Here is an 8,293-nt window from a genome sequence, read left to right on the forward strand (position 1 = left end):
GAGGGAATTTTGGGAGGGCGTAGCAAGGACAGTATCGAGGGTGGTAGGATCCAGGGTCAATCCGGGCTGGGGGCTCGCAATGTTTGGGGTTGCGGTGGAGCCAGGAGTGCAGGAGGTGAAAGAGGCCGGTGTTCTGGCCTTTGCATCCCTAGTAGCCCAGCGGAGGATTCTTCTTCAGTGGAAGGATGCGAGGCCCCCAAGCGTGGAGGCCTGGGTCAATGATATGGCAGGGTTTCTTAAATTAGAGAAGGTGAAATTTGCCCTAAGGGGATCAGTGCAGGGGTTTTTCAGGAGGTGGCAGCCACTTCTGGATTTCCTGGCAGAACGATAGGAAAAGGCCAGCAGCAGCAGCAGCCCGGGGAGGAGGGGGGGGGTGGGGCGTTGTTTCGTTGTTTTGGACCGAAGGGACGGGCATAGTTGTTCTATGCTAATGGCGGGCGTTGATTTACTTCTTTCTCTCTGTATACACGGGGGAGGGGGGGGGGGTTTGTCGAAGGGGCGGGCGCGTGTTTTGTGCGAATGGTGGGTGTTAATTTACCTCTTCCTTTGTGTAGGGAGGGGGGGGGGGGTACTGTTTTTTCTTTTTTCTGTTCTTTGTAAAAATTTATTTTACTTTTTGTTGTTGATATTTTATGAAAATTTTGAATAAAAATTATTTTTTTTTAAAAAGATCATTTTTGTTATTCTATAAGTTGAATGGACCCTAAAATATCAAGGCACGTCAGGTGCATATTCAAGTGTTTATATTAAAATGTGATGTGGAGATGCCGGTGTTGGACGAGGGTATACACAGTAAGAAGTCTGACAACAACAGGTTAAAGTCCAGGGTTGTTTGGAATCACGAGCTTTCGGAGCACATCTCCTTCACCAGGTGAGTGAAAAGATAGGTAACACAAACACAGCATATATATACAAAGCCAATGAAGGAAGATGATACTTTGAATGGAAGTCTTTAGAGGTCAGGCGGTGCAACTGGAGATACGGATAATCACAGGTTAAAGAGGTGTGAATTGTCTCAAGCCAGGACATTTGGTAGGGTTTCGCAAGCCCAGGCCAGATGCTGGGGGTTCATGTCTCACTGCATTTAACGTCCCCATCACCTGGCCTGGGCTTGCGAAACCCTACCAAATGTCCTGGCTTGAGACAATTCACACCTCTTAATCTGTGACTATCCCTCTCTCCAGTAATAAAAATCTTTATTAGTGTCACAAGTAGGCTTACATTAACACTGCAATAAGAACATAAGAACTAGGAGCAGGAGTAGGCCACCTGGCCCCTCGAGCCTGCTCTGCCATTCAATGTGATCATGGCTGATCTTTTTTGGACTCAGTTCCACTTTCCGGCCCAAACACCATAACCCTTAATCCCTTTATTCTTCACAAAACTATCTATCTTTATCTTAAACATTTAAAGAAGGAGCCTCAACTGCTTCACTGGGCAAGGAATTCCATAGATTCACAACCCTTTGGGTGAAGAAGTTCCTCCTAAACTCAGTCCTAAATCTACTTCCCCTTATTTTGAGGCTATGCCCCCTAGTTCTGCTTTCACCCGCCAGTGGAAACAACCTGCCCGCATCTATCCTATCTATTGCTTTCATAGTTTTAGACGTTTCTGTAAGATCCCCCGCATTCTTCTAAATTCCAACGAGTACAGTCCCAGTCTACTCGACCTCTCCTCGTCTTCCAACCCCTTCAGCTCTGGGATTAACCTAGTGAATCTCCTCTGCATACCTTCCAGCGCAAGTACGTCCTTTCTCAGGTAAGGAGACCAAAACTGAACACAATATTCCAGGTGTGGCCTCACTAACACCCGATACAATTGCAGCATAACCTCCCTAGTCTTAAACTCCATTCCTCTCGCAGTGAAAGACAAAACTCCATTCACCTTCTTCATCACCTGTTGCACCTGTAAACCAACTTTTTGCGACTCATGCACGAGCACACCCAGGTCTCTCTGCACAGCGGCATGTTTTAATATTTTATCATTTAAATAATAATCCCTTTTGCTATTATTCCTACCAAAATGGATAACCTCACATTTGTCAACATTGTATTCCATCTGCCAGACCCTAGCCCATTCACTTAACCTATCCAAATTCCTCTGCAGACTTCCAATATCCTCTGCACTTTTTGCTTTACCACTTATCTTATAGTGTTGTCTGAAAACTTGGACACATTGCCCTTGGTCCCCAACTCCAAATCATCTATGTAAATTGTGAACAATTGTGGACACAATACTGATCCCTGAGGGACACCACCAGCTACTGATTGCCAACCAGAGAAACACCCATTAATCCCCACTCTTTGCTTTCTATTAATTAACCAATCCTCTATCCATGCTACTACTTTACCCTTAATGCCATGCATCTTTATCTTATGCAGCAATCTTTTGTGTGGCACCTTGTCAAAGGCTTTCTGTAAATCCCGATATACCACATCCATTGGCTCCCCGTTACCTACTGCACTGGTAATGCTCTCAAAAAATTCCATTAAATTAGTTAGGCATGACCTGCCCTTTATGCACCCATGCTGCGTCTGCCCAATGGGACAATTTCCATCCAGATGCCTCGCTATTTCATCCTTGATGATAGATTCCAGCATCTTCCCTACTACAGAAGTTAAGCTAACTGGCCTATAATTACCCGCTTTCTGCCAACCTCCTTTTTTAAACAGTGGTGTCACGTTTGCTAATTTCCAATCCGCCGGGACCACCCCAGAGTCTAGTGAATTTTGGTAAATTATCACTAGTGCATTTGCAATTTCCCTAGCTATCTCTTTTAGCACTCTGGGATGCATTCCATCAGGGCCAGGAGACTTGTCTACCTTTAGCCCCATTAGCTTGCCCATCACTACTTCCTCAGTGATAAAAATTATCTCAATGTCCTCACCTGTCATAGGCTCATTTCCATCAGTCGCTGGCATGTTATTTGTGCCTTCCACTGTGAAGACCGACCCAAAAAACCTGTTCAGTTCCTCATCCATTTCCTCATCTCCCATTATTAAATCCCCTTCTCATCCTCCAGAGAACCAATTTACCTTAGCCACTCTTTTAAAAAATATATTTGAAGAAACTTTTACCGTCTGTTTTTATATTCTGAGCAAGTTTACTCTCATAATTGATCTTACTCTTCTTTATAGCTTTTTTAGTAGCTTTCTGTTGCCCCCTAAATATTTCCCAGTCCTCTGGTCTCCCACTAATCTTTGCCACTTTGTATGCTTTTTCCTTCAATTTGATACTCTCCCTTATTTCCTTAGATATACACGGTCGATTTTCCCTCTTTCTATCGTCCTTCCTTTTTGTTGGTATAAATTTTTGCTGAGCACTGTGAAAAATCGCTTGGAAGGTTCTCCACTGTTCCTCAACTGTTTCACCATAAAGTCTTTGCTCCCAGTCTACCTTAGCTAGCTCGTCTCTCATCCCATTGTAATCTCCTTTGTTTAAGCACAAAACACTAGTGTTTGATTTTACCTTCTCACCCTCCATCTGTATTTTAAATTCCACCATATTATGATCGCTCCTTCTGAGAGGATCCCTAACTATGAGATCATTAATCAATCCTGTCTCATTACACAGGACCAGATCTAGAACTGCTTGTTCCTCGTAGGTTCCATTACATAATGTTCAAGGAAACTATCACAGATACATTCTATAAACTCCTCCTCAAGGCTGCATTGACCGACCTGGTTAAACCAATCGACATGTAGATTAAAATCCCCCATGATAACTGCTGTACCATTTCTACATGCATCAGTTATTTCTTTGTTTATTGCCTGCCCCACCATAATGTTATTATTTGGTGGCCTACAGACTACTCCTATCAGTGACTAATTCGCCTTACTATTCCTGATTTCCACCCAAATGGATTCAACCTTATCCTCCACAGCACCAATGTCATCCCTTACTATTGCCTGGATGTCGTCCTTAAATAACAGAGCCACACCACCTCCCTTACCATCCACTCTGTCCTTCCGTATAGTTTGATACCCTCGGATATTTAACTCCCAGTCGTAACCATCCTTTAACCATGTTTCAGTAATGGCCACTAAATCATAGTCATTTACGATGATTTGCGCCATCACCTCATTTACCTTATTCCGAATACTACGAGCATTCAGGTAAAGTACACTTATGTTTGGCTTTTCTATCTCTGTTTTGAATCTTAACACCTTGATCAGTAACCTCTCCTAAGTTATTTTTCCTCTTAACGTTTCTCCTAATTTTCCTTGTCGTTGAACCCATATCTTCATGTAACAACCTGCCGCGTCGCTTACCATTTATGTTTTTACTTCCCGTTTTATTCCTTTTAGTATTACTGGGCCTAGTCACTGAGCCCCCCTCAGTCACTGTATCTTGTACTGTTGCCCTTTTTGATTTTTGAGTATGGCTTCTCTGCTTTACACTTTCCCCCTTACTGCCTTTTATTTCTGCAATGAAATTACTGTGAAAATCCCCCAGTCGCCACACTCCGTGTTCGGGTACACTGAGGGAGAATTCACCCAATAGCACGTCTTTCAGGACTTGTGGGAGGAAACCGGAGCAGCCGGAGAAAACCCATGCAGACATGGGGAGAATGTGCAGACTCCGCACAGACAGTTCCCCAAGCTGGGAATCGAACCTGGGACCCCGGCGCTGTGAAGCAATGATGTTAACCACTGTGCTACTGTGCCGCCTGGGCCTGTAAAGACTTAATTACCTGTAAAGACCTGTAGACCACCGTCTATGGCAAGGTCTGCAAGACATAACGGGCTACAAGATGAAGGCATGTAAAATTGTTGGCATCAACGCACCTCTCCCTGATGAGCTCAACGCATTCTATGCCCACTTTGAGCAAGAGGTCAGCGAGAGCAAGCCCTCCACCCCTGAAGCCGTGGATGAACTTGTATCTGAGATCACCACAGCAGACGTCAGAGCAGCCTTCTCGAAGTTCAATCCACGGAAAGCCACTGGCCCAGATGGGGTACCCGGATGATCACTCAGGTCTTGCGCGGATCAGCTGGCGGGGGTATTCACAGACATCTTCAATCTCTCTTTACAACAATCTGAGGTCCCTGTCTGCTTCAAGAAGACGACCATCATCCCTGTACCAAAAAAAGACAAGCAGCGTGCCTTAATGACCATCGTCCAGTGGCTCGGACATCCATCGTCATGAAGTGCTTCGAAAGGTTAGCCATGGCATAATCAACTCCAGCCTCTCGGATTGCCTTGATCCACTACAGTTTGCCTACCGCTGCAACAGGTCCACAGCAGACGCCATCTCCATGGCCCTGCATTCTACCCTGGAACACCTAGATAACAAAGACACCTATGTCAGACTCCTATTATCGACTACAGCTCAGCCTTCAACACCATCATTCCTACAAAACCCATCTCCAAACTCCGTGGCCTGGGCCTCGGCTCCTCCCTCTGCGACTGGATCCTGAACTTTCTAACCCACAGGCCACAATCAGTAAGATAGGCAACAACACCTCCTCGACAATCATCCTCAACACCGGTGCCCCACAAGGCTGTGTCCTCAGCCCCCTACTATACTCCTCATACACCTATGACTGTGGCCAAATTCCCCTCCAACTCGATTTTGAAATTTACTGATGACACCACCGTAGTGGGTCGGATTTCAAACAATGAAGAGACAGAGTACAGGAATGAGATAGAGAATCTGGTGAACTGGTGCGACGACAATAATCTCTCCCTCAATGTCAACAGAATGAAGGAGATTGTCATTGACTTCTGGAAGCGTAGTGGAGAACATGCCCCTGTCTACATCAATGGGAACGAAGTAGAAAGGGTCGAGAGCTTCAGGTTTTTAAGTGTAAAGATCAGCAACAGCCTGTCCCGGTCCCCCCATGCCGACACTATAGTTAAGAAAGCCCACCAATGACTACTTTCTCAGAAGACTAAGGAAATTTGGCATGTCAGCTACGACCCTCACCAACTTCTACAGATGCACCATAGAAAGCATTCTTTCTGGTTGTGTCACAGCTTGGTATGGATCCTGCTCTGCCCAAGACCGCAGGTTTCTACAAAAGGTCGTGAATATAGCTCAGTCAATCACGCAAACCAGCCTCCCATCCATTGACTCTATAATTCCCGCTGCTTCAGAAAGGCAGCCAGCATAATTAAGGACCCCACGCACCCCGGACATACTCTCTTCCACCTTCTTCCATCAGGTAACAGATACCAAAGTTTGAGGTCACGTACCAACCGACTCAAGAACAGCTTCTTCCCTCCTGCCATCAGACCTTTGAATGGATCTAACTCGTATTAAGTTGATCTTTTCTCTACACCTTGCTATAACTAAGAACAAAGAACAAAGAAAAGTACAGCACAGGAACAGGCCCTTCGGCCCTCCAAGCCTGCGCCGACCATGCTGCCCGTCTAAACTAAAATCTTCTACACTTCCTGGGTCCGTATCCCTCTAATCCCATCCTATTCATGTATTTGTCAAGATGCCCCTTAAATGTCACTATCGTCCCTGCTTCCACCACCTCCACCGGCAGCGAGTTCCAGGCACCCACTACCCTCTGTGTGAAAAACTTGCCTCATACATCTCCTCTAAACCTTGCCCCTCGCACATTAAACCTACACCGCTAGTAATTGACCCCTCTACACTGGGAAAAAGTATCTGACTATCCACTCTGTCTATGCCCCTCATAATTTTGTAGACCTCTATCAGATCGCCCCTCAACCTCCGTCGTTCCAGTGAGAACAAACCGAGTTTATTCAACCGCTCCTCATCGCTAATGCCCTCCATACCAGGCAACATCCTGGTCAATCTCTTCTGCACCCTCTCTAAAGCCTCCACATCCTTCTGGTAGTGTGGCGACCAGAATTAAACACTATACTTCAAGTGTGGCCCAACTAAGGTTCTATACAGCTGCAACATGACTTGCCAATTCTTATACTCAATGCCCCGGCCAATGAAGGCAAGCATGCCGTATGCCTTCTTGACTACCTTCTCCACCTGTGTTGCCCCTTTCAGTGACCTGTGGACCTGTACACCTAGATCTCTCTGACTGTCAATACTCTTGAGGGTTCTACCATTCACTGTATATTCCTTATCTGCGTTAGATCTTCCAAAATGCATTACCTCACATTTGTCCGGATTAAACTCCATCTGCCATCTCTCCGCCCAAGTCTCCAAACGATCTAAATCCTGCTGTATCCTCTGACAGTCCTCATCGCTATCTGCAATTCCACCAACCTTTGTGTCGTCTGCAAACTTACTAATCAGACCAGTTACATTTTCCTCCAAATCATTTATATATACTACGAACAGCAAAGGTCCCAGCACTGATCCCTGCGGAACACCACTAGTCACAGCCCTCCAATCAGCAAAGCACCCTTCCATTGCTACTCTCTGCCTTCTATGACCTAGCCAGTTCTGTATCCATCTTGCCAGCTCACCCCTGATCCCGTGTGACTTCACCTTTTGTACCAGTCTGCCATGAGGGACCTTGTCAAAGGCCTTACTGAAGTCCATATAGAAAACATCCACTGCCCTACCTGCATCAATCATCTATGTGACCTCTTCGAAAAACTCTGTCAAGTTAGTGAGACACGACCGCCCCTTCACTAAACTGTAACATTATATTCTGCAGTCTCTCCTTCCTTCCCTATGTACGGTATGCATTGTTTTTACAGAAGGCAAGAAACAATACTTTTCACTGTATACTAATATTTTGGGCAGCACAATAGCATAGTGGTTAGCACAATTGCTTCACAGCTCCAGGGTCCCAGGTTCAATTCCCGGCTTGGATCAGTGTCGTGCGGAGTCTGCGTATTCTCCCCGTGTCTGCGTGGGTTTCCTCCGGGTGCTCCGGTTTCCTCCCACAGTCCAAAGATGTGCAGGTTAGGTGGATTGGCCGTGCCAAATTGCCCTTCGTGTCCAAAATTGCCCTTAGTGTTGGGTGGGGTTACTGGGTTATGGGGGCAGGGTGGAGGTGTGGGCTTGGGTCGGATGCTCTTTCCAAGAGCCAGTGCAGACTTGATGGGCAGAATGGCTTCCGTATAGCATTTACAGTACAGTACTGTAAATTCGATAATGTGACAATAAATCAAATCAAAAGACTCGCATTCAAAGTATCATCATTGGCTTTGTCAGGGCAGCACGGTGGCGCAGTGGTTAGCATTGCTGCCTCACGGCGCCGAGGACCCAGGTTCAATCCCGGCTCTGGGTCACTGTCCATGTGGAGTTTGCACATTCTCCCCATGTTTGCGTGGGTTTCTGCATCACCATGCTGCCTTTTCAAACGGCAGTTGATTAGGATTCAGTAAAGTCACGTTCCTGAAAGAA

The sequence above is a fragment of the Scyliorhinus canicula genome, chromosome 5 (genome assembly GCF_902713615.1).
Source record: "Scyliorhinus canicula chromosome 5, sScyCan1.1, whole genome shotgun sequence".
Classification (NCBI taxonomy): Eukaryota; Metazoa; Chordata; class Chondrichthyes; order Carcharhiniformes; family Scyliorhinidae; genus Scyliorhinus; species Scyliorhinus canicula.